The sequence below is a fragment of the Haliaeetus leucocephalus genome, unplaced genomic scaffold, assembly GCF_000737465.1.
Source record: "Haliaeetus leucocephalus isolate CR32 unplaced genomic scaffold, Haliaeetus_leucocephalus-4.0 Scaffold147, whole genome shotgun sequence".
NCBI lineage: Eukaryota > Metazoa > Chordata > Aves > Accipitriformes > Accipitridae > Haliaeetus > Haliaeetus leucocephalus.
In genome coordinates, this window is record NW_010972583.1 from 2,550,070 (window position 1) to 2,575,099 (window position 25,030).

Here is a 25,030-nt window from a genome sequence, read left to right on the forward strand (position 1 = left end):
CATCACTGCCACCATCACCACCACCACCACCACACTGCTCCATTATGTCTCAGAGCAGCGATGGCTGAGACAAGAAGCCAGATTCAGGCTGCACTGGTCGCAGTGTGCCAGCTGCCTGGCCACGGGCACGGGTGTAACTCCATCCTTTGCAGCTGCTCTACAGCTCTTTACACAAACCCAGTGTCTGCTTCACAACAAGTGAACATAAGGTATATTTTTCAGCAGAGAAATCTGGGAAAAAAATGCAAATAATGCTGATTCAGTTTGTTAAGAGGACAGTGAAGAACCAGAAGGCTCGCAATGGGGAAAAACAAGTGATGAAGGCAAGCAGCAACATGAACACGCCTGATGCAGGACTGAGACAGGGCGGCAGCATCCCCATGCTCCTGAGAGCTTGGAGCAAAGCGAGCGAACTCCAGCCCCCTGGCCAGGGAAATTGGGAAATGGAGCTACGTGTTACACCTCCTACATGCTGCTGTGCCAGCTTGCTTCAGCCCTGCGCAGGAAATCCCCCTGCCGCTTGGCTTTCAGCAGCAGCTGCCATGGCACCCTCAGAACAAGGACTGCTTTGGATTGACAAAATTTAATCTTTTTTTTGCAAAGTAAATTTGGACTGCCGACAAGAAGTACCTTTCCTTCCCTAAACTGAGATTCTTAGAAGCCCCGCTTAGCTTAAAAAAAAAGGGTTGAGCACCATATTTAGAAGTAGTTAATTATGAAGAAGCAATTCACACATTCCTGATGTCTCAAAATAAATTCTCTCACTTGCTTTTCCAAGCAGAGACAAGCACTCTGAAAACAGTGTCACAAACACGGTTTCACGCATGTTACGTGAACACAGGAAGTTTAAGATAAATTCAGCAACAGATCAGATGAAAGAACTTGTGCGCTTGCATATCTATTTATACAGCTCCTGTGGCAAGTCCCACCCCATCGCTGCAGTATCCGGGGGCCTTGCAGTCTCTAAGATACTACATGACGATGGTGTACAGCACTATCCACTTTGCTGATGGGGAGACATGACATGGAGGAGGGTGCAGGCTGAATTCACCCGCAACACCCGGCTGATGGGCACCCAACGGATGCTTTGAAGCACCTAAGGTTGTTGCTTTGTGACTCCGTTCGCCTGACCCAACTTTGCGCTGCCCAATAGCCTGGTCCTCCTGCTCCTCCTGGCCTGGCGTCCTAGCTGCTCCCCACGCTCTGGCAGCAGGGTGAACCAAACCCGGTATGGGTCCAGCTGAGAACAGCTTCTGCTCTCTGTGTTAGAAAAAAGAACTCTAAGTGAAATGATCAGTTTTGTTGATCTTGAGGAAAAAATGCTCGACTTGCTCTCCTTTGTAACCCCCACTTCTTTTTCCTGGAGATAAAAATGGAAGAATGTTTTTCTTCGGGGGGGGGGGGGGATAAGTTAAAAAAATAAATTCTAATTTGAGTAGCACTGAACATAGCCTGACACTCTGCAGAAGCATACAAGAGCACAAAGACTTATTCTTAGAATAGTTTCTATACTATTACAGTTTAAGGAATTGCTGACATTGAAAGTCAGCGGCCCATTTTATACATTACACAGCGCCTCTGACTTCATTACCTCCTCCTGATTTCTGCTAGTACATATGAGGAGAACCAGGCTGCAGAAGTACTGCCAGGAACAAATCAATGACAGACTGAAACCACTTAGATAGTGTTAAATCACATTTATGTAAAGGTCCAGCCAATTCCAAGATGATGGCATTGGTGACTTAAGGCATTTCACCGTATGCAGGGCCCCTCACGGTACCTTGAAATGCCATGAAAAAAAAGGCTTTCTAAATATTTATAGTGTTTAAAGTAGTTCTAAAACATTAGCATTTCAGAGGGAAAGGTGAGGTTTGGCTTCTGAAAACCAAACTGCAGAGCAGGCAAGTAAGGGCTAATCTGTGCACCCTTTCCTACCCCTTCTTTAAAGAAGGCTAAAAGAGAGAATTTATTTGAATTTAGTTTGATTTTTAGTTCACAAATACCAAGACAGTCAAGTCTAGTCATCTGTATTTGGCCTTTTTTTTTGGTGGAGGATATCAGTGCATCCTGCAAGTTGCAAAATAAAGAAGTACGTAAGATACAAAATAATTCTTCTGACCTGTCACTGCACACTGGTACAGTACTTACAGGGGAAAGAAAAATTATGTTGCATCGAAGGCCTTTTCTGCAGCTCTTTGCAAGCCTATTCTCTTCATAAGCAAGAAAACATATTCAGGTACAAATACATGTGATTAGTTCCTTAGAGAAAACTACTTTAAAGGTTTTAATAGAGAATTACATCCTTCCCATAGGATGGTATGTTGTGGTAAAAGCAGACCATTTTGGGTATAGGTTGGAAATCCTCCCCTGTTATTAACATAGTTCTTGGAGTAATTTTTAGAAGCACATTGATTTCATCCCAGTTACATGTCACAGAACAACTAGTAGAAATCAGCAGACATCAGTGTCCTGAAATTAAGGAGAAAAAGCAAAAAGCTCACATTGCAGGCAGGAGTAGGAGGCTGACCACGCAGTTTCTGTGAGACTTTAAGTGCCGTAGGAGCTCAGCCCCATTTTTTAAAGTGAGGCGTGTGAGCACATGAGAATTTAGTTCTTGCTGAAGGACGTGGCTTTTGGGAGCCTGGGTCATTCCTGGACATGGTCTTGGGCGCTGGGCATTCTGGGTCATTCCTGGACATGGTCTTGGGCGCTGGGCATCCATTTAGATGGAGGCAAAGGTAAAGCTGCTCTCCTCTGAGCTGCTGCAGCCACGAGCAGCCTCAGGCTAAGCCCCTTATGCAATCCTTCTGTCACTGCTGCCTCCTCGGCTTTGCTTTGATTTGTAGCGCTGAGCTTCAGGATTTAAGGACATTCGCAGCATCAACTGGTGTGCTGGGAGACAAGCCTTGCCTGTAAAGCATAAATAATAAAGATGTGGTATGTTATTGGGCATGAAAACCCACTGAGCAAAACTGATGTTATCATTATAAAGGCAAAGCCATGGAAAGGGCTAGCAAGACTGAAAGCTAATCAACGGAAGCACAGCGCTTGCAGGCAGATCACGGGGTGGGGGGGCACAGGGAACAAGAGAGCAAGAAAAGGTTGGGCCTGAGAGCCATGGCACGGCCACGCGTGTCTGCAGGGTTTGACCTCTCTCCTTCCTGAGTTAAGATTACCAGAGTGATGGAAATGGCGTGAGACTCCAGTGCTTTCCCGTGCACCCACAGTGCATGGTTAATCCAGACCCAATGATGCTGTGTGGCTGAGGAAAAAGGTTAACACGGAAGGGCTGGCTTGTTTCCTTTTGGGAGAGGGGAAAAAAATCATCAATTATTATCTATCTTTAGTTTGTAAACTACAACCACTGGGACACGCACACATGTGCACTCACACGCGATCAGCCCCCGCCTCCCAGCTCCTGTGTGGCAGATGAAGAGCTTTGGGCTGATTTCCCGGAGAAAAGGTTCAAAACTCAGGATTGCCGAGGCACAAGGTCAATGAGCTGGGACCAGTTGACTGTATTGGCATATAAACACCTTGTAACAGCAAAGGGACTTGCACACCTGTGCGCTGCCACGCATGAGAAGACCTTGACAAAAAGATGTTATCAGTGTGCTGTGATTAGAGAGGGCACGTTTAGCAGGGCAGGTGTTTCTGAATGACAGATTTGGCTGTTAGGACAATTGCCCCAAAAGGCAGCAGCAGATCGGCTCTTCTTTCAGAAGAAAATGCCAAATATGCGTGCATGTGTGGGAAGGGGGGAATCATTGTATTGAACTGAATCATTTTCTTACTGATATTACTTCCACTTGTGCCATTTCCTGTGACTTTGAGAAGAGTTTGAAACCACAACGAAGAAAACGATTTCTTCTCCGTGCAGACAGGAGAACCGTGCGCGTCTCCTCATTCTGGTGTAAACGCCAAGTTGTTTACGCCGGCTCATTCACTTCTGCGTGAGGCTAGAGGTAAGGTTGTAGTTTTTTTTTTAAAAGATGATCCAAACACACCGGTAGCTCAGCCTCCACCACGGCAGACGCCGGACATCTGCGGAGACGACAGCTACGGCCTCGGCACTGGGATGGCGAAGACAACCCCGCAATTCCAGCGCCGTCCGAGCCCTGCCAGAACACAAATTGGCTGACGGGCTGGTTTAAGCACCTCCTGTTAAACCTCCGTGTGCTGACCCGGTCACTGGGCTGCCCTCCCACCACACCCGCTCCAGTCTTTACCTCACTTTACAACCAGCCAGGAGACAGAGCCATTTTAACCGCCCCATTCCCGCCGCCGCTGCCTAGGCAGGGCTATTCCCGCCGGGGCTCGGCGTCCTCTGAGGGCCTGAACCGCCTACCGTGCCCGGTCTCCCCGCCGGCCGACAAATCTCCTCAGCGGCGGAGCGGTACCCTCGCAGCCCCTCACGCCTCGAACCCGCCGCCATCACCCGCCCCCTCAGCGCGGGGAGGCGGGAAGAGGCGGCCGCGGCGACGCACCACCCCCGGTCTGCACGGCGCATGCTCCGCAGGCTGGGCGCCTCCACAGCCGCCGCCGTGCCGCGACCGCCGCCCTGCCGCTGCCGATCGATCGCGGGCTTCGCTCTCGGACCCACCGGGCCGGGCCGCCCCCCCCTCCGCCTCCTCAGCCCCGCGGCTGAGCGGCGCTCAGCCACGGACGCGGTGAGTGGGGCCGGAGTATCGGGCTACGGCGTATCGTTGTGTCTGTCCTCCCCTCAGCCGGGCCCCGGCCCGAGGGGAGCCGGGGAAGGCCGGGGGGTGTGTGTGTGTGTGCGTGTGTGAGGGCGGCGGGTTCTTCCCCTGAGGGAAGCTCCCGAGATGGCCGACGGCGCAGGGCTTCCCCCGGCGGCCTCGTCGGTCCCTTCCCGGGCTCAGCGCGGCGGCCGGGCCCGGGTGTGCGGTGCCGTTTGGGTTCTCCTCAGCGGAGACGGGGGGGGGGACGGACGACGACGAGCCCCCGCGGGCAGTGTAGGGCTGGGAAGGGGTTTTCAGAGCCACGTTTCGGCGAGCGGTGACTCCTGCGGGGGAGGCCGGGTTTTGGTGATAGGAGGAACCGGAATGAAAATCACTTCGGTTCTGCCCGCTGGTGGAAATGGGTGAAATTAAGTTTTTAAAATGTTGCGAGGGGCTTAGGGGTGAGCTCGGAGCCCCCCCCCGTGAGTTTACGGGAGTCCTCGGCCGTCTTTGCAAGAGGAGCTGTTTAGCCATACTGCTGCCTTGCACTTCTGTGCAAATTAAGGGTTTGGAAAAATTGATTGGGTCCAGCTGTCAGTCTGGCATCTGTTGCTGTATAAAGGATAGAGGCGCTTTTCGGACATTCCTCTCTGTAGGTGCTCCTTCCCCTGAGGGTGGTGACAGCCACCCTGCAGGCAGGTCACCTGTTGGTTTGATACCTGTCACCCGAAAGCACAAGCAGGGATGTGGAGCAGGTAACCTGGCAGTTGGCAAGTTGCGCCTGCTTTCCACCTTCTCCAGACACCTAAAAATACAATTCTGCTGTACGCGTGTGCGGGAAAACATTTGCTGCGTCGTTTGGCCAATCCTGTTGAGGTGGGATTTTCAAAATGCACGTAGAAAGCTCATATATGAGGAGAACCGGGATGCAAAAAAAGTCTGAAGCATGTCAGCCCCGCTGCTAACCGTGTCGGTTGATGGCAGGAAGACAACATGGCAGTCGCTTGGTGTGGCAGGAGAGGCTGGAGCCGGCTCTGTTTAAAGAGACTTCGAGTCCGTGCTTAGAGGGAGGACGGGGTGATGCTGGGGAAGCGTGTGGCTAATGGGGCGGCTGCTCCGATGGATTAGGGATGGGGGTGTGTGTGTATTTTGAGGTATAGAGACCTGGAGGGCAGGTAAGTGCAGTGCAAGAAAGTTTGGTGTTTTGTTCTTTCTTTTTTTTTTTTTTTTGTGGTTGTTTTGGGGGGGGGAAGATGGAAATAATTCAAAGTTGCATTGCTGTTTAAACTTAACTCCAATTAGCCCAATTTAACTCTTGCTCGTAGAAGATTCTCTGCAGTTTTTTTCTTGAGCGGAATGTATGTACGTTGGTACCATTTTATTCACGGCTGCTGAAGCTCAGTATTAAGTTCAGTTTTGACCATATATGGGGAGTGGTAGGCATTTCCTCCTGGTACTTGTTTTTAAAACACACAGGAAGTTGCACCTTGATCTGGGTTTGTGCTAGGTGATACCGAGGCAGGTGCTTTGAAATACAGAGCCAGCTAAGGACATGCTGCTCATCTCTGAGCAAACAACAGATCACATCAGTCTCTTGCTGTCATTTGCGATGTTAAAAGTTAGTGATTGCAGGCAGATTTTACAAGTCTTTTTGTCAATTTATTTTTAGTGATTCAGTTCTCCTTAAATATCTTACTTGTCTAAGTATCTGCAAGCCATTTGCACCAAAGCCCAGTGGAACAGAGACTGTACTATGCTCGTACAGAGCAAAACTGCAAACATTTGACCTTTGGGAAATGTTAGGTGAAAAACTTGTAAAAAGCCAGGGTGAGTGGGTTTAAATTTGCAGAAGAACATAAACGCAGAACTGGAGCAGCTTTAAGTTTGTGAACCCCTGGAGGTCTCTGCACTGCAAAAATCTTTCAGAATTAATTTCAGAGTGGCCTTTTTTGAGAGGTGGATTCTGTAAATCTTGAACTGTTCAAGCATATGCTGTTTCTGTATGTCCAAATTGACTTGTCTGTTCAATGAGTTTATTTTAAAAACAAATGAGAAGCAAGATCTGGAGAGAATATCTTAACACAAAAGCTTTGGAAAGCAAACCTGTATCAGCTGCAAAGCAAAAAGCTGAAGTGTACCTGAACAGTCACTGGACAGATTCAGTGAATTAAATGAACGTACCTTTTAAACTCTTTTTTTCCTTAGTCGAAACAGAGAATGCAATTTAAACTTGCTTTAATTCTTTTACCTTACCTCTTTGGGGGGCTGGAAGTAACCCAGGGTTCTTGGTTGGAAGAATAAGTGATAGTAATTCAGTAGGTTTAGACAGACACTTCTGTAGTAGTTCAGTGTATTGCAAATAAAAGACTGAATTCACAGAAACCTGCTTCCCTTTTTTTGTGTAGAGGGGAAAAATGTTTCCGTTTTTGTAGGCAGCATCCTGACAGTGATGCCCACTGTTGTGGACAGGAAGATTTCACCTCTTTCTACCACGTACCTCCTCATCCTCCCTCGAGTTGGAGGTGAAACACCTTTTTTACCTGCAGAACCGGCCTCAGGTTTCTTGGCACCTTGCTGCTGCCCATGAGGGAGGTATGAGGAAGAGAGGTTCAAAATACAGCACAAACCCAAATGGAGAATCCTTGAATCTGTATGCTATGTTTGGTGTGAGTTGTTTTGAGAGATCAAAGCTTTTACACATAAAAACAAACCCTTAAGATTGGTTTGTATTTAGCTGTGAAAAGTATTATTATGAGACTCGATGAACCAGAAAGCATGCTGAGAAGCCAGGTTATGGAGAGACCGAGTTGGGTCTTGGTTCCTGACGTGTCTCGTGTCCAATTAAAAATGACAAAATGTTTTCTTCTGGACGATAAAATGGCAATATTCAATTTTTTCTTTTGTAGCCTGTCCAACAGTTTGCAATTTCTTAAAGATTGGGCATTATTCCTGTAAACACACTCAGAGTTGCTCTAGATCTCTAAAGCACTTAAAATGCAATTAGATTTCAGGTATTGGTAAATGGCAAACACTTGCTGAATTGATAGAAAATGGCTTTTATAGTTCAAGCACATGATTCAGTCAGTTAATACTCGGAGTGTGCCTTTTGCAAAGAAAGCTTTTTCATGGACTGATGCTGCTCAGTTTTGCTAGTAGGGTGAGATAAATAAGCTTGAACCTCATCAAGAAGGAAAGTGGAATCTCAAAAGAACAGCATTTTGGGTGTTTGGCAGCTAAATTGTTACTTCCATCTCTTGCTATATTTTCTGCACAGTACATGAAGTGGCAAGATTAGGGGGGATTATTCTGCTCCCTCACTTGATATCTTTAGTAGGGCTTTAGGTACCCCGACCAGTATTTGTTTTCCCCATTTACCTGATCCTTCCAAAAACTGAAACAATGCTAAAAAGTACTAGGTTACTGGAAAAAGAAGTTGATGATGGTTCTCTTGGGCAAATTGGTTGCAATTTCTCTTGATTGAAATTGGGGAGGGGGGGGGAGGGTGGGAAGTGAGGAAGTGTGATTTAGTGGTTTTAATGTCCTGGCCTGCTGAAAACAGGTGGATTTTTAAGGAACAAGTCCTGACATTTTTCTTCACGCTGAAGGGCTTATAAAACTAGAAATGGTTTTGCTGGCTAGAGTAATTCTTGTTTTTTTCCTTGAACTGGTTATATAAATGTACCATAAGTTGCATAACTGACAGAAAACCTGAGCTACAGGAAACTGTAAGAGCAGCTTCTACTTGGAAAAGTATAGTGTGTACCACTTAAATTGCATATCATTACCTTTCATCATCCTCTGATACCGTGTGAGTTGGTTGATAAGTGACGCGAATATGGTTTTCTGCATGTTAGTGATTATGATTACACTTTAAAACAGCTGCCCCATAAAATTGTCCTGTTAGACTTTTTTACCCCTGCAGGATGTGAAAGGTAAGATAGGAAATAAAGGAAAAGAACTGGAAGTTGATGGAAAAGTGAAGGATGTATACATCATCCTGAACTATGGAGCAAGGTAGTGGTGAAAGCCTGGGAAAAATCAGATGGGAGTTTTTGTTTGAGGAGGAACCTACCTGCAGAGTTAAGATTCTGAACAAGTGCAGTTGTAGCTACTAAAGAATAGGAAAATTTTTTGTCTTGCAGTAAGTGGCTTGGTGTTGCTATTGATTCTGCTTTGTCAGCAGTTCTGATAGTAAACAAACAGTCTTCCAGAAATACCAAGTCACTGTTCTGCTGTAGCTATGGAGCTCCCAAAGTAGCAGCATGGGCTTGCTAGTAAAGAACAAGCTTTTACAAGGCAACTGGCTTCAAGAAGCTCAACCGTCATAAATGCATGTATCTGGTGGCTTTGCTCTATGAAATTTTTTTGACTTCTTTGAAGCCGGTGTGCTACATAAAGGAGGGTCTGCTAATAAATTGAATAACTTCAGTATTTAATGCTATATTCTCTGACTTTTGAAGCATGTAGGATTTACCATTAATCAAGACTTGGGTTGCCTGTGTGTGTACTGGAGGAGGGAGCAGGAAGGTTCACAAAGGTAAGGGATCAGTCTGCAGGTGGATAAGCATATAACACAGCATTCGATGGGTTTAGAAGCCCTGGGGTGTTTCCATCTCAGCTGTGTCCCTGGCCAGTGCCTGACTTTGGCTAAACAACCTGTTTATTCCTTCGACATGTTTCTCCCCCACTCTCTCCTGGAAATGCTGCGTTCCCTCCCCAGTCCCCAAAGGCTTAACTCCCTTTGAACGCAAAATCTAAGTGACAACTGCTATTCACACTTCCAGGAGAAAACTCCTAAAGGAAAATTTGCGCATTCCTCAGGGTGTGGTACGCAATCTCCCTTGTTTGCGGAGTGGATCTGAGAGGGGCCGCAGCTTGTTGAGGCACCAATACATGAATATAATGCAAGTTTGTAGCAATTTTGGACACCAAGTGCTGTTCTAACTGTTACTTGAGTGCTTTGTTTCCTGTCGTTTCCAGCTATTCGAAAACTGAGCGGAGTCTGGATTGCCTAATCAGGTGGCCCAGTTGGAATTTAGCAGCGTATTGAAATATTTGATTTTATTAGTGGTACTCTTAATAATTACCCTTCAATCTGGGGCATATGCTGTCAAAATAACTTGGTTGGTTTTCCACTTCACATCTTTTAAACTACTTAATTTTACTAGCTGGAAGTTGAGATTGAGGTGATATTGACTCCTGTTATTTTGAACAGGAAGACATCCTTGTTCAACCTAGGAGGTTGTACTTAGATCTGCTGTGAGAGCTACCATGCCTAGGGCTGTGCTGGAGACAGCAGGTCCGGAAAAAATCCTTACACCTTTCATGTCAGGAGGAAGGACAGATGTAAGCCTTTTACTTTTTTTAGGTAAGGAAAAATGAAGCAGACCATGCTAGATCTGTGACTTGGACAGAGGAGCGAGGGAGGAGAGGGAACACTTGCAAGAAATTTGTTTGTATGTGGACTCAGTTTTTCAGGAAATTAATTTGGCAGAACTAACTTTTATACTCATTTTGAGATGCTAGCAGCACAAAGAGATATATCAACAAAACAAACCTTAAAAGCCTTGGCACTTGTACAGTCTAAATAACTTCCTGTTACTTGCCATCCATAAATACCCATCTCTGCGCTGCTCTGAATTTTACCAGAGTATAACAACAAATTCAGAGCAGGTTTTTTGTCTGGGTTTGGTTTTTTGGGTGTGTGTGTGTGTTTGGTTGGTTTTTTTTGCTGTTGTTTTGATAAAGCTGTGTTAGTTTGTAGGGCACTAGATGTTTAAGGAGAAGAAAAGCTAGCTGGTACCTTTTATACTTCAAGTGTTGCATTAGGCTCAGTCTTTTATATTTCAATCTGTTATTTTGCATGGGTTGGTTTTTTTGTCCCTAGGATGTCAAGCTCACATCTTAACTCAAGCTGGTGGCCTCCTGCATGGAAAGAAAGTGTGGCCACCCTCAGTTCTGAGGTTTTTCATCAAGAACAACTATAAGCTGGCATTTGCAGTTCACTTTATATGGTTTTCTTGTACACTCAGTGTCTTTCGTGTTTACTGAAGACGCACAAGAAATAACCTTTCACTTCCTGAACACTTCTGTATTTCACTTTTCCTCAAAGTATGGCAAAACAGAGGCTAATAATTTTGAAATTGCCAGAGCCCATCTATTTAGAGAGTTTAAAAGTTCAGAAGGAACCAGACAGTTAAATCAGTGAGCCTGACCTGTATGTATCAACCTCTGTTGTGACACTTTACAGCTCTATCACCTATGCTGCAGCACTCTGTTTACAGGAGTTATCCTCTCCTCTGAAAACAAAAGATTACAAATTCACTGTTTTCCTTTTGCTTTTTCCTGCTATTGATTTGTGTTGCATCTGTATTAAACTGTATTTTTTTTCCTTATTTGAATCTTCTGCCCTTCTTTCTTGTTCTTAAGCTGAAGGAAGGGAAAGGTGCATTTGACTTAATTATTGAAGTAACAGCTGTAATTCCAAAACTTAGCACTGGCTGCCTTCCACTCTTTCTGATGGTAAAGTCTATTTGAGTGATCTGCAGGCTGTAATGGACACCATGTTCTTCTGAAATGCTGTTATATACCTCATGACTTTTCTAACTGTTTTTCTAATAGAAACATAAGTGCCTGGCTTAGGCAGAGAATGGCTTAAATGTATTTTGACTGTTCTGTATTGATTTTTAGAAAGTCTGTTAATAACTCTGTCCCCTAAAGACAGGGAGTAGTCAAGAGTTCATCCAGATTCTGGAAAGTGCTGGTATATTCAGAGAAAAGGAACTTGTCCAATCCCCAATTTTTGAAGGGTTATGACGGTTCATTGCCAAGAAAACTTCTAATTGTGTTCATGCTGCTGTGTCATTGCCCTCATGAAGGGAACGGAGAGGTTGTGTTTACTGATGATACAGAACAAGCCCCCATAGCCCAATGAATGTGTTGTAGGTAGATGCAAGTTGCTAGCACGAGCATTACCAACTGGGATTCTCACCTGGAAGCCTTTGTCTTACCACCAGCATCACCTGGAAAAAATCAGCTTGTGGTATTTTATATCAGCACTTACTTTACTAGTAATTCATGGCCAAGAATGCCTTTCTTATAAGTGTGGAATTGATTAATACAGGGGAGCATGGGTTTGATTTCACTGTCAAAGCCACAGGTGGTAAGTGAAAGGACATGTAGGGGTAGCTGGCTTAAAGAGCTTAATTTTTGCAAAAGAAGAAAGCTATCTTCTGCCAAATTAAAAAAGAAAAAAGTCCTGTGGGTTTTACAGTCCTTTCAGCTTCCTGTACACGTGACTTGCAACACGGCCAAGTTACATCTATATAAGCAAGATACATCAGCAAACAGAGGGCTCACCTGGCTTAAAAAAAGGCACCTTTCACATCCCAAATACTCAGTATGTGCCAGCACAGCCTTAAGCAACTAAAACCTAAGATGTTGGTGATGTTAGCTTGGCTGTGTACAGATTAACTGTTCGCCCTTTGTTGGTATTGACTGAAAGTTTACCTTGCAATAAAAGTGTGTGGTATCTCCAGGTTTAATAACACTGTGTTCTTGGAAGTTTGCTGTCGAATTAAGTGAAAAACGAGCCCACGTTTTTCTTGGCTTACAACGCATGTGCAGAGGGAGGAGGTAAGCAGTGCTGCTGGGGTATCGTCGAGGCCGTGGTGGTTTCACGTTGCAGATCACAGCAGTGTTATCTTAAGGCACTCCTGTTATGGCATGTCACCCCTTCGGTTGAGCAACTCATGTACTCTGATGGATACCTGTTCCGGCTCAGAAGACTTCTCATCAGCTCCTTCCCCTGCTTTCCACAGGGATGGGCGAACTTGGACACTGTGTCGTGAAAATCCTGCCTAAGAAATGCCAATATGCTTTTAAGTGGAAGCAGTTTAACTTCTCCATATAGCCCAGCATACACAAAACAGTTTTCTCTAGACCTGAGTTGCACCACAGCATATACCTATTGACGTGCTTTATGCGTCATTTAGCATGCAGAGAAGCATTTATATAGAACCACCCTCTCGCTCTGTATACTTGGAGAATTAATTTATGTGACAAGGGCAGGACCTGCCAACCTATAAATCTATGGTAGGACTCTCTTTAGGGAAAGAGATCTGGATCACGCGTTACCTTCATCTCTGCTATGCTGGCAGAACCTTATTGCGTGCCTTGAGATTGTTTCATGCTTTCTTTGATGAACAAATTCCTTAGGACTTTTTCAATCCATTATATCTTCATTACTTAACTGATTGATGGAGTTTAATTAGCAGTTAATGTAAACTGCTGTGCTTGTTTGCGTACATATATGCTGTGAACTCTGAAGTTCTACGCAAGTTCAGTTTCGCACAGGCAAATCAGTGCATATCAGTGAAGCTGAGTAATTACATAAAGAACTTAATTTGTCCCAAGCTTTGTGGTGAGTTCAGCCTTTAAAATACAGCTGAGATGCAAACCGCTGTCTCTTCCTGCTAATTTTGCTGAAGCTGGCAAAGGCTTTTGTTAGAACTGCAACTTTTTTGCATGGCTCCGCCTGGAAATAAGATGTACCACACATTTCAGCTCACATTTTTAAAGCAATTTAATCAGCACTAGTTCTGCATTCAAGGCCAAGCCAGCTTGCACATATGTACACGACTGCTTGAGAAGTACCATCCCTGAGGTGTTTACTGCTCCCTTTCTGTTGGCAAGTACTGCCACCCTCCCTGCAGTTTAACCATGTATGCTTCCCTTTTTTCCCAGCAAAGACTGATGACCACCAGTAAAATAGTAACATCTTCACTAGGCTCTGCTCACAGCCAAAGTAATTTTAGAAATGTTTTAGGTTATGTCCTAATGACTGAATTATGCTTTAAAAGAAAATCCTCTTAGATAGGGTTTAGAAGTTTTTAAAAGCAGTGGAGATCAGTAGCTTTCCTAGACCATTTCAAGGTGTTTGTTTTTCAAAACCTATTGGTACTCACTTTCAGAGACAGGGAAAGTTGAGAGTAGTTTAATTAGCAGGCAAGACTGACATAATGATTGTAATCTAGTAAACAAATACACACTTATGGTCCTTACAAAGCTATTCTACTGGTTTTGGTGGGGCATTTCATGGTGTGTACTCAAAGAGGGCACAGCCTACAAACACTAACATAGAATTTCCTGAGCCCCAACCAAAGGCTTAAGAAGAAGCTTAATATGTTATATCTCTATGTTAATAGAGATTAATTTTTCAGGACTTAACTTGAGAATCAGTCTCTTCTTAAGGGTAGGTAATATGGCATACAGGCAAGTTCTGCAGAGTAGCAAGCAGTCTACTCCATGAACATCCCATTATAAAATGTACTAAAATGGGGTAATTCCTTTCTTTCATCTGTCTCAGTCTCATCCATGATTAGGGATGAGCTATAAAACGTCTTTTAAAGGGGTAGGAGGAGAAGGTACCTTATTGGGTATTTGACCGGAGAAGTCAAATAATGTGGAGATGTGTGGGTGTTCTTCAGTAGTAAGCATTCAGCAATAAATTGATCACTTAGAAATGCTGTTGGAGAGTTCTGTCTTGATTTTGCATACTGAGTCCAGCATCAGGTTTTCTTAGCTTACAGCTGAGTTTAATCTTCCTGGTTTGATTTGCATTTGATCCTGTTCATTTCTATAAGCTGTGACCTTAAAAAATTAGCTGGTGTATTTTTTCATGTGTAAGCATGAGTAAGGGGGGGAGGGAAGGAGGGGCTCAGTCCAATTAATTTTGCATTAATTTTGTGTTCTTTTCTCTTTCATGTTATGATTTTGTAGCTGTGGTCTTGTTCTAAGTTAAAGGCACTGGATTTAGGAAAACAAAAATCGTAATTTGATCCTGATTGTTTTTTTGTAAGGCAAAATGTCATTTTATGCTTAAGAAGACAAATAACACTTTTAATTTGTACACCAAACAGTTCTTTCATGATGAAGAGGCTGGAGCATCTTTCATGTAACACTTCAGTACTGTGAGGGTGGTCAAACACAGGACCAGGCTGCCCAGAGATGCTGTAGAGTCTCTGTCTGCGGAGAGATGAACAACCCAACTGGGGACATCCCAGGCAGCCTGCTCCAGCTGCCTCTGCCTGAGACTGTGATATGGAAGTTGTGGTTTAATAAAATTAACACCTCAATACGCCCATTTTCAGTTTAATTCTGCAGCTGGATTTATTGCCAGATTAAATTTGTGTGTTTCAGTCCTTTTAAAAAAAAAAAAAAAAGATAACTACTACCAAGGAATGGCTTGTTATTGGAATATCTGACATGCTTATTCTGTTTCTCTTGCCGCATCTGTTTGCTCTCTTGTTACAGTAAACAGAAAAGAATCTGCAAGATTTAAAAATGGTGGTTTTGGCTTCTGTAATTCTCAATTAAGCTTTCATCATTCCTAGCTAAAATGGCACGGTGGCTCTTTCAGAGTTGTTGTCAGAAATATTTTTCAGGAGTCTAGATTAAGTATGTGATGATAACTAGCAGAAAACAAAGTTTAAAGCAGCTTAAATGAAGTCCTTTGCCCTGATTTCAGTGACTTCTGGTCACAATCCATTAGCTCTCGGAATTTCTTGAGGCAAAACCAAAGTGGTATGGTATTTCCAATGTGTTTAACACTTAACAAATCAGGTCTTCTATTATCATAAAAGAAAAAAAACTAGAGCAGTTTTTCTGAATCTCTCTTGAATTTCTGAGTGTACTTTTGCATTCTTGCTATAATTGGTAACGAAATAGTGGTACTCGGATTTCTCTCTCTTTGCAGATGTTAGGAATTGAATTCTACTCTTGGTGATTTTGTGGAAAAGGCTTGTGGCCTTTTTGCTTAAATTCAGGTGAATTTGCTCATGAGTGTTTTCTGCGTGTCTTGTTCCACTAGACTTTCAGATTTTCAAAACAGATTAAGAGATTAATTGTGCACTGAACACTGGAGCAGAGGGAAAAAAGGCTATGGGTTCTTGTTGGAAGCCAATGGATACTGAGAGTCAGCTTTCTGGTGGCTTGGTAAAAAAAGAGAAAATGAGAAATTTAGGTTCTCATAACTGTAGGTGTTGTGCATTTAAAAAAAAATAAAATTGTGCATGAGCCCTTTTGATAACCATTATCGAGAACCTCTTCTTCTGCTCTAGAACCTGTGGTTTGAGAGGAGCGGAGTGGCATGGAGTGGAACGGACTTGGTATGAACATCCTTGTTCCACGTGGGTGAAGATCCTGCCAGAGCAGAATATATTTTAACATCTCCATATGTTATATCTCCAAAGATGATCTCCCACCCTGAGTGCTGGCATAAGACATTTTGGAGTGGAAAGGAGAAATTGTGGGGAGCGCTGAAATCCCCTCTTCCCTCCTGCTTTATGCCTCAGAAGTCTGTGAGGATGGAGTACTGCTGTAGGATTATCAGCTGGGTTTGAGTGGGATCTGTGTAATCCTCAGGACACTTGAGAAGTGGTGCCAGGAGCTTCCAGCACAGCATTCAGGGAGATACAAAGGTGATGTTCACTGGGTGGGTTGTTGTGTATTGTGGTGGTAGTCATCGTGATGCACAGACATGGAAGTGACAAGTTCTGCACTGCTGACTTGTTTAATTTCTATAGACCGGCAGCACACTGGGGTTTTCTGAGCTTATTTCCCCTTAAGAATGAGGGAAATAATTTTTTTTTTTCTATTTGCATGGAAAGATAGCGTCTAGAATGGTATAGAGAAACGCAATAGCCTGTTTTTAACTGCAAATAACCTTGCATATTAAAGGTAACCACTGCATATACACAGAATTCGCGTACATAAAAGGAAATGTAGCTTTGTAATTTCTGGTTAAGTACGATTTATGTGCTTTTAGCCATTTGAGAAAATGAACCGATTGTACTTTGCAACATAGAAGTAAACACCAAGGCAGAAATGCAGCTTGGTTACAGCCAGTTTTCTAGCTTGTAAGACACACGGAAAGATTTTGATTAGTTGTTTGAAAAACAGGGTATTTCTTCTCTGTGAAGTTCGTATGATAATTCTCAGATTGCTTAAGAAAATTGCTGGAGGGGTGATACATGCAAGTTACTACAGGAATTACAGATAATTTTTTCTAAAAAAAATAAATAAATTTGTAGAGATCACTTGTAAATAATTTCTGTGAGTTTTCTCTGAAGTCTCTAGTTAACCTTTCAATATGGAGATCTGCTTAATGTAACTAATATTTGTTTCATGTTTACTAAAATACTCTTTCAGTGTGTTAGGTTACAAATCAATTTTTTTTGAGTGGTCTTTAAATTCTGAAACTAGTCAAGCATTATGATTCCTTTAATGTGTTGATGCATTTTGAGTCAGTTTTTCATGGGATAACAGCCTTCTGGCAATTACAGTGACTTAGGGCAGTGGTTTGGAGTGAAGCTTCTAGTCTCCCTAAAATCCACAGGCTTCTGTAAATGATGAGGAATGCCTGATGTGGTATCACTAGTTTTTGTAAGGGCTAAACAGTTTAAGACTGGGGATATTTGTATGTTAGAATAAACCAACCACATAATGAAACTTGAAAGAGGTTTTGTTGTTAAGAATCCTGCGTGTTAACTTGCAATTAAATTTCTAAGTTGCTTTTAAGGTCAGAAAAAAGGAAGTACTTTTATGGTTAAGAGTATTTAAAGCTAAGGCTTAAGTAGCCATCTTGGACTGCTGAGCTAACAGGCTGTGTACTTGGCAGTTAGTGTACGCACGGTGCACCTTCTGGTTTTATTTTTCATTATTTTCTACAGAAGTGCCTGTGCTTTAACAGACATATTTGGTCCCCAAAGTTTTTTTTCCTCTAAGTATTATTTGTAGGAAGTATTGCCCACTACAGTTAAGTATTTATTGCCTAGAATAGCTGTGCTGTGGTATTTGCAAATTGTCTGGCTGCAGACCTGGAGCAAAGCATGAAGTGCCCAGCTGCTTTTTCAAAGTTCTTTTTCTCCATAGTTCTTAGTTTTGAAATCCAGGCTTTGGAATTGTAATTGTAACACATCCAATTTCATCACAGTGTATAAAAACAGGGGAGAGGTGTGATTTAAAGTTCCTCAGACTTTCCTCTCTCCTTCTTGTTCTTTTTTTCCTCTGTCTTTCCGTATTTCCTGGTGGTGGGGTTTCACGGGAGGACCTTCCTTTTCAATTTTCTTCACTCTTCTGTGTTTTCTCCTTCGTAGAAGTATGAAAAGGAGTGTGTGAAGCTACTGTCTCTGTTTAGTTTAAGTTAGAACCGAGTCTTTGTGGCGAATAATTGATTTTGTCTACCCTTCCCCCCTAAATTCAGAAGATTTTGTCTCTCATGGTCTCTTAGACGCAAATATATTGTTAGTTCTGGTATCAAGTTCAAAAGGGGAAATATGAAACCCCAATTCTAGAGCACAGTTCCTGTTTTTTCTGACTTGACAGTTTGAGCTTGGACTTTATTACTGCTGGTTTTTCTTAGTTTTGGAAGCAGGCAAATGCTGTTTGATAGTTAAGCAAATGGGTCAGTCTGGGCATGATGTTTATCTGTCCTCTCTCTGTTCTGAGTTACGCTGAAAACATCCCCCAAACTAGTCATGTTGTGCTTTTCTTGGCAAAGAAGAGCAGGTGGTTATGATTTTTAAGGCGAGCACAACATAATACAGAGAAAAAGTTACTATTAATAATTCATGCATAAGGTACCTCATAGAGTAGTGCAAATATAGCACTCAGCAACTTGGGACTTCCATAAAATATGAAGTATTTTTTCTTAAAGGTTTCAGGATAGTGATTCTCCTCCTGCATTTTCTTTTCCCTTGATTTCCAAAAAAGCCACTCAACCCCAAAAGAAACATACCGTTGTTGTTTTGTCAATGAGAAGTGAAGATGTAATAAAAACTTGACATAACTTCTGAAGGCTATATGTGCTGATTAACTCTATGATGTTGCTTTGCTACCACTCGCGCCTCTCTCTTCTTCCCTTTGTCATTTTCTTTATGCTCTCTTTTAAGGTATGAGCGTGAAAATTAAGTTATTTAGGTTAGGGGATATTACTGCAAATTTGGCAAAGACTTTGGTATATATAATTTTTAAGCACATAAATAGTTCTGGAGGACTGCTTATGTATATAAAATATACAGGATCACCTATTGCCACCTACAGTGTATATGTAGTATTAAACAGATTGTAATTGATATCTGATTAGCTTGATTAGTCTTGATTAAATTGTACCTCCATTATAAAGGTTTTGTAATGGCTTTTCCATTCTCCTCTGTTTTGATCGTAAATGTACAGTTGAAGTACAAAAGTTACGAGCTTAACTATGTGGAAATTCCCTGTATGTGACCACTAGTTCCTGTAAACTCCAGTAAATAAGACTAAGATTTCTTTTAGAAGGGTTTTTCTCTGATTTTTTTTTTTTTTTTTAGTGGTTTGAACAAAGTGTGGCAGAGATACTGTGTTCAGAAAGACTGTCTACACAACTTGTGGATTTCTAGGAGGATGGTATTGTTAGAGGGCGACTCAGTAACTTGGCGTGGTTGCAGCTAGGAGGGAGAGAGGGTAAGAAAGTATTTTGTGAAGCGAGATGCTTGGTAATTGCCTGTTGAACTTTTTGAGAGTGATTTAAGCATGACAACTCCTTAATTTCTAGTCCTTTTTAATGTTGGCTTTCAGTCCTTTTGTAGCGTAATCCTGTGAATTATTTACTTAGAAATGATCACTGAAGGTTGAAAGAACGTGTAGAAAATTCTGATGAAACTTTAGTGGTGAGCATTGGCACACACAACCCCTCCATCCTGGAGGTCTCGAGATCAGCAGTGGTGTTGTCCACTATGTAAAGTAAGAGATGTTAGAGCCAGCACTGGGAAAGAAGATACAGCAGGAGGTACTCGGGGTGAGTCATACATGTTTGAGTCAGTGCTAAAAATGATTGAACAAGAGTGTCCCTGCATAGCTATTTTTAATATTTGCTTACTCACATTTACTGTACTAAGCTCTTTACAGGAAAGGTAGTTAAAAGCTGTAGTAAGGTCTTAAAGCCACTTTTCATGGCAACAGCTTTATTGATTTCGAGTGATGTCTTCAGTCCTGCCGTTTCCGAGATTTTTAGGTCCTAGCATAATTCTTGTTCTGCTTGATGCTTCCAGAAGTACTGCAGTCCAGCATTCACAGCATTGCATCTCGACCTACACGGATAAATTGGCATTGAGACTGGACCTTACAATCACATCAGCAGTGGCACAGCTGAAGTGGTGAGAAGGAGTGGTGACAGGTAGCTTGGTAGTACCTCGAGGTGCTTTTCTACTTCACTAGGTGGAAGTCTGTTTCATAAGGGACATGATTTAATATAATAAAAAAATATTTCCAGGTTTTAGCCTGGAAATGGCTTATACAAGTCACAGCTTTTCTGTTGTAAAACCCTGCTTGCAATGTACGTAATCCTTAAGGTGCTGCCCTTCCCAGGCCAGCAGCACGTTCAGCTCGTGGAGCTCTGATGACCAGTAAAGTGCAGCCCTGACTCCCTTCTTTACATATATGGATATTCTCTTCCTCCCAGCTGTTGACAGCTGTATTTGCAGGAGGAAGAAGGTTAGGAGGTTGCTTGGGGTGCGCATGTGTGTCATGGAGTTCAGTGGTGGCTTCCTGTTTACTGCTGCTGACTGAGGATTTGGGCTCGGGCCAGAGAAGGTGCAAGAGTGTGGCTGGTGGATTCGGTGTTACACAGGTCTGCCCCTGCCTCTCCCCCACGTTCCCCATCGCTTGGCAAGGTGTTGCAGAAATGACTGTAGCCACGGGTTGGGGTGTTTGCTGAGGAGCAGCAGTGGAATCGGTATGCTGGCTGGAAGTCGCTTTCTTTTCTTGCTGCTGAAAAAATTTACTGGTGCACAGCCAAGTTCCTTGAGCTTCGTGTTGGCACTGGAGCTGGGGAGGTTGGGGTCGCAGCTCTTCAGACCAGAGGCTCTTTGGTTGAGCATGGATAAACTGGGCCTGCTTGAGCTGTTGAAGCTGAGACAACTTTTTGTTATCAGCCTCTTGGGAAGAAAGGCTGACTTGTGGCATGTACAGCTAATATCTTGGGACTCGTCAGTGGGGAGGAGCAAAGCAAGACCCAATGATTTGTCAGTATTGCATCACAGCAGCAGTGTAATGGTCCTGCATCCAAAGCTGCTGTTGTGAGAGAGGCATGAGAAGAAAGGGAGGGAGAACTGCAGCTAAGTGACGTCCGTTGCTATGTGCTTCTGGAGAACTGAAATAAAATTATACCTGGACCAAAAAGTGAATTGGCCATAAGCTTTTATGAAGCTGCTCTTGGCCAAAACTGGAAATTCAGAAACAGTGAGCTACTGTAAATTTTCATAATATAAAGACACTACTGGGAATGCAGATAGGCTCCTGAAAATGTAAACGGTTATGTATTTTTTACTTTGAACAGACCTTATAGTTGTGCTTTGAAGAGTGCCACTTGGTATTCTGAAGTATAGAGTATATGTTACTCAGACTCTTTTTTCAGCTGTCATACATTGTGTAGGACTCATAGGAGGATGACTTTGTTGTTAAACGCAAGACCACCAAGTTACCAGGCAGCAAGTGCAGAAATAGGACAAGCAAATATTTTCTGAAAAGAGAAATCATTGAACTGTAAATAAACATGAGATGATTCAGCCCTACCGGAGTTTTGTAGAAGAGTTAAGTTGGATTGGTAAATGGGAAGAGGTGCAAGACCTTCTAGGCAGAAAAGTACTTAGACTGCCAGGTTGAAATTGTATAGGTTGAGATTCTGTGCATTGCCACACCTCTATGTCAAATGCTAAGTGTAGTAGAGTCTGTCTGGGTATGGATGAGTGTAAAGGCCAGCTTTAGTCATTCTGGGACCAAACCATCAGTGATAGGATAATTGCGCAATCTGCAGTACAAACTCTCAAATCTGTAACCCAAACAGGACTCCCTAAGGAAAGAAACAAAGTCCCTCTGCTCACCATTGTACACTAAAGCCACTGACGTGTCTTACCACCTTTGAACCACTGTTGGCACAACTCTCAGAGGTAAACATGTAAAATTTACTCCTATTTAGCTGGTTAGTTAAAAATAGCATATGTATTTGTCTAGGAGATTGAATGAATTGAGTGTAAATATTTAGTTTGCTTGATGGGGTGATACTGGGATATGGCTTGTAGTTGACAAAAGACTCACACCAGCAATTCTCTTAATTGTAACAAGTACACCATGTCAAGCCAAAGCGTTCACAATCAAATTGGATAGCAGGAATTCAGTAGAGAACTTGCTGAAAATAATTGTTAGGACTTCAGTTGGTTGAAAAAAATCCATAATTACTGATACGGTGTCTTGAAACACCGTGCTGCTTTGCTCAGATTATTAGTTCAAATGTGTGCAAGCTGGGGAAATGCTTATGTCCTGTGTTAATAGGTGGTGGTGGAGTGGATTGGATTCATGGGTTCCTTCTCAGCCCAGTGTTCCTGCCGAACAGGCTGCTCGTGGCAAGATCTGCCTGTGCTTAAACACTAAATTGTCGGTTACTTTAGTTGTCTCAGGAGAGAATACTCATACTAGAGAACATCAGGGTGTTCCTCTTTTTCAAGCAGAAAACAACTGTTAGATAAGACTTTTAACTGCAGCAGTTGGCAGCCTGGCCTTTGTAACATCACAGCTATCCCATCTTCTGAAGTCCTGTAGGAGAATCAGTATGAAACCATGGAGGATGTGTGCTGTCTTAGCATGCAGAGGGCATCTGAGATGTGACTGACACCATGTTTGCACTGAAAGGAGCAGCTGATGACTCTACTCGCGCACGTGCGTGTGTGTGCACGTCAGTGAAAAAGCAGCAAGCACCATCTGTAGGGTTGGATGCAGGAGGCCAAAACAGCAGAGGAGGAGCATCTGACCCTGCTATTGGAGAGCCACCACAGTTCAGACTGCTTTTCAGTCACCAAAAGGAGGGGAGGCACAAGGATACTTGTTATTTGGCAGAGCTCAAGTTGTCTACTTAGACAACTTTCTAATAGCTTCATTTGGCTTTCACCAATTGGCTTCCTTTGTTTCAAGTGACTTCTGCCAATTTACTTGTATTGGGTGATTTTTAGGAAGAAGAGAGCCTGCAGCTGTGAAAAATGATGATTTTTTTGCCAGTCTTTGTTGCAGCTGGGATTGAAGAAAAAGGATTTAGGGTGAAATCTGTACCATGTCATTTCTTTATCACTTTACAGGTGATACTTAGGGTTTGTCTCCTCTTTTTAAAGTAAGGTAGGAAATATAAGGATTCCTTAAAGCCTGAGAATATAAAAGTAATTGCAAGCAAACTGAAGTATATGCTGGGGAAGAGTCCGCTCATCCAGCTTTTGAATCTTCAATTTAGAGAGACAAGCTTAGATGCAGATGTCTGAGATCCCTTGTCAGTCAGAGGAAAGACTTGGAAACGTCATCTGACCTACTTCAGATTTCTGTTTCAGGATAAGATAAAATGCAGCTTGGACTTAATTGTCTAGATTGAGAGGAGCATACAGTGTCTAGCTCAAAGGCAGATGTCTGCATTTAGCCAGATGTACAGGAACAGGACAACGTGCAAGTATTGCCAGGGTACCTTCTCAGCTCTGACTGGGAAACCTGTTTTGAACACAGCTTCTTTCTTAACAAACGATTTACCTGAGGCCAAGGTGAGTAAAGGTCATCGCAGACTCATTTTTCAGCTGTTACGCATACTGTTCATTTGTGGGAGAATAGGTATAATCATGCTCAGCTTTTTGAAGAGAAAAGATGAGTGCCTACCCCATTGCTTTTCAGACAGAGACTAAAAATAAACCAGTTTCAAGTTTTATCACTATGATCCTTTTTCTCTAAAGGCCAGTTTATACACCATTCTGTGTACTCTTCTGTTTTACACACACTGGCAGCCACCCCTGGCTGGTCTTTGGGATGCTTGAAACGAAGCATGAAAAGTCTTTGGCGGCAAGGCTGCAGCATGAAGCACAGCAGTCCTTGCAGGGACCTTGTGGATGAGCTGACCCGCTGCCTGCCCTGAGAAGCTCTGACCTTGGTGAAATGGTGAGGAGAGCAGAAAATAAGTCAAAAATATCCATGAAATGGACTGAATGGACTTAGAAGAGGGACTTCAGTGTTGTGTCTCATTTTGCTTCAGACAAGCCAATTAACTAGTCGCAGTTCCTTCCTCTGACTAATAGGGATAAATGTGTTTACAGCTAACCATTAGTAGAGGTGTACTCTGGTGATTAGTCAGTAATAAAAAATAATTGCTATGTGTGTTTATTCCAACAGATGGGCAGTAAAGAACTGTATTTCCCAGTCATGTTAAAATTTATGTCTCAATGGCAGTAAATCTTTCTCATCACCAGTCATGCACATTGAAAAATACACGCAGGTATGAGCATGCCAGTGGAAATGCACTGTACTGTTGAGTAGTAATTACTTAAATTAAAAGCTAAAAAATACAATTAGCTTCAAATAGCAATGTCAAAACTTGACTTTGTTTTTTCTTTCTGGGGACTGATCTTTCTTCTGGTCTCTGTCATGCTGGTGGGAGCCAGTAGGAAATGCCCTTTAAATGCATTTAATGGAGCAGTGCAGTGTTAGAAAGCAGTTGTCAGGTTGCTGGCACGGTGCTGCCTTGGCCCCTGCTGGCATCTCCTGAACGCCCATCCCTTGTGAAACCCCTTGAGTTTGGTTCAGTGAGATTTCTCTTGAGCCAAAGAAAAACGCACCAAAGGGTAGGTAGCTGAGCCAAATAGACCTCATTAGTTTGGTTCAGCATGCACAGATAACAAAATACAGTGTCTGGAAAATGACATTAGGACTTGTTAGTTGAAATGATAAACTATCTGCAGAGACCATTCCTATTCTGAAGCCCACCTGCTCATATGTATGCTGACCTCTACATCAGCCTTTGCCTTTCAGAAGAGCAAATACAACATTTGAGCCACTTTGTGGTCCTCGCAGTTTGGTGAGCGGCTCCTCTGTGAGCAGGCAGCCCTTGTCCCAGTGTATGGGTCCTGTCCCCAGGCATCATGTGTGAAGGCAGAGATGGGACTTGTGGGAGGCCTCTTCCCTGGGTTAGCTTTTTAATGTGAAGTGCTAAGCTACTTGCTCTCCTCCAGCTTTTTTAAACTTACAACATTTCTTCTATACAGAGTGAACCAGTAGTTCAATAACTTTCCTTAGGAACTTTTTGAGTTGGAAAACTCCGTATTGTTCACTTTTCCTTGAACATGCCGCTGGTGCACCTACGTGGCTAAAGCTAGACTTTTTTTTTTTGCCTTACTGTTTATTGGAGCTTTAATTAACTTGAATGCCTTCAGTTTTCAAGTAATAGCTCCTCCTTGCTACATCTACCACCATTAGAACATTTGTAGACTGCTTTAGCGCTAGTGAGCACGGTA

The 25,030-nt window shown here is 43.0% G+C and overlaps 1 protein-coding gene across 5 annotated transcripts in view; it reads left to right on the forward strand.

Moving 5' to 3' along the window:
• The first annotated feature begins 4,602 nt into the window (after positions 1-4,602).
• The window catches only part of JAK1 (Janus kinase 1), a 62,284-nt gene continuing 41,856 nt past the window's right edge, over positions 4,603-25,030 (forward strand). For 2 of the 5 annotated variants that reach the window (XM_010561527.1, XM_010561531.1), the window contains exon 1: positions 4,603-4,670. The gene's annotated coding sequence lies outside the window, so the exon portion shown is untranslated. Of the gene's footprint in view, positions 4,671-19,051; positions 19,185-19,335; positions 19,519-21,564; positions 21,668-25,030 lie in introns of those variants that run through there. The other 3 variants (XM_010561529.1, XM_010561530.1, XM_010561528.1) reach the window with 3 other exon arrangements.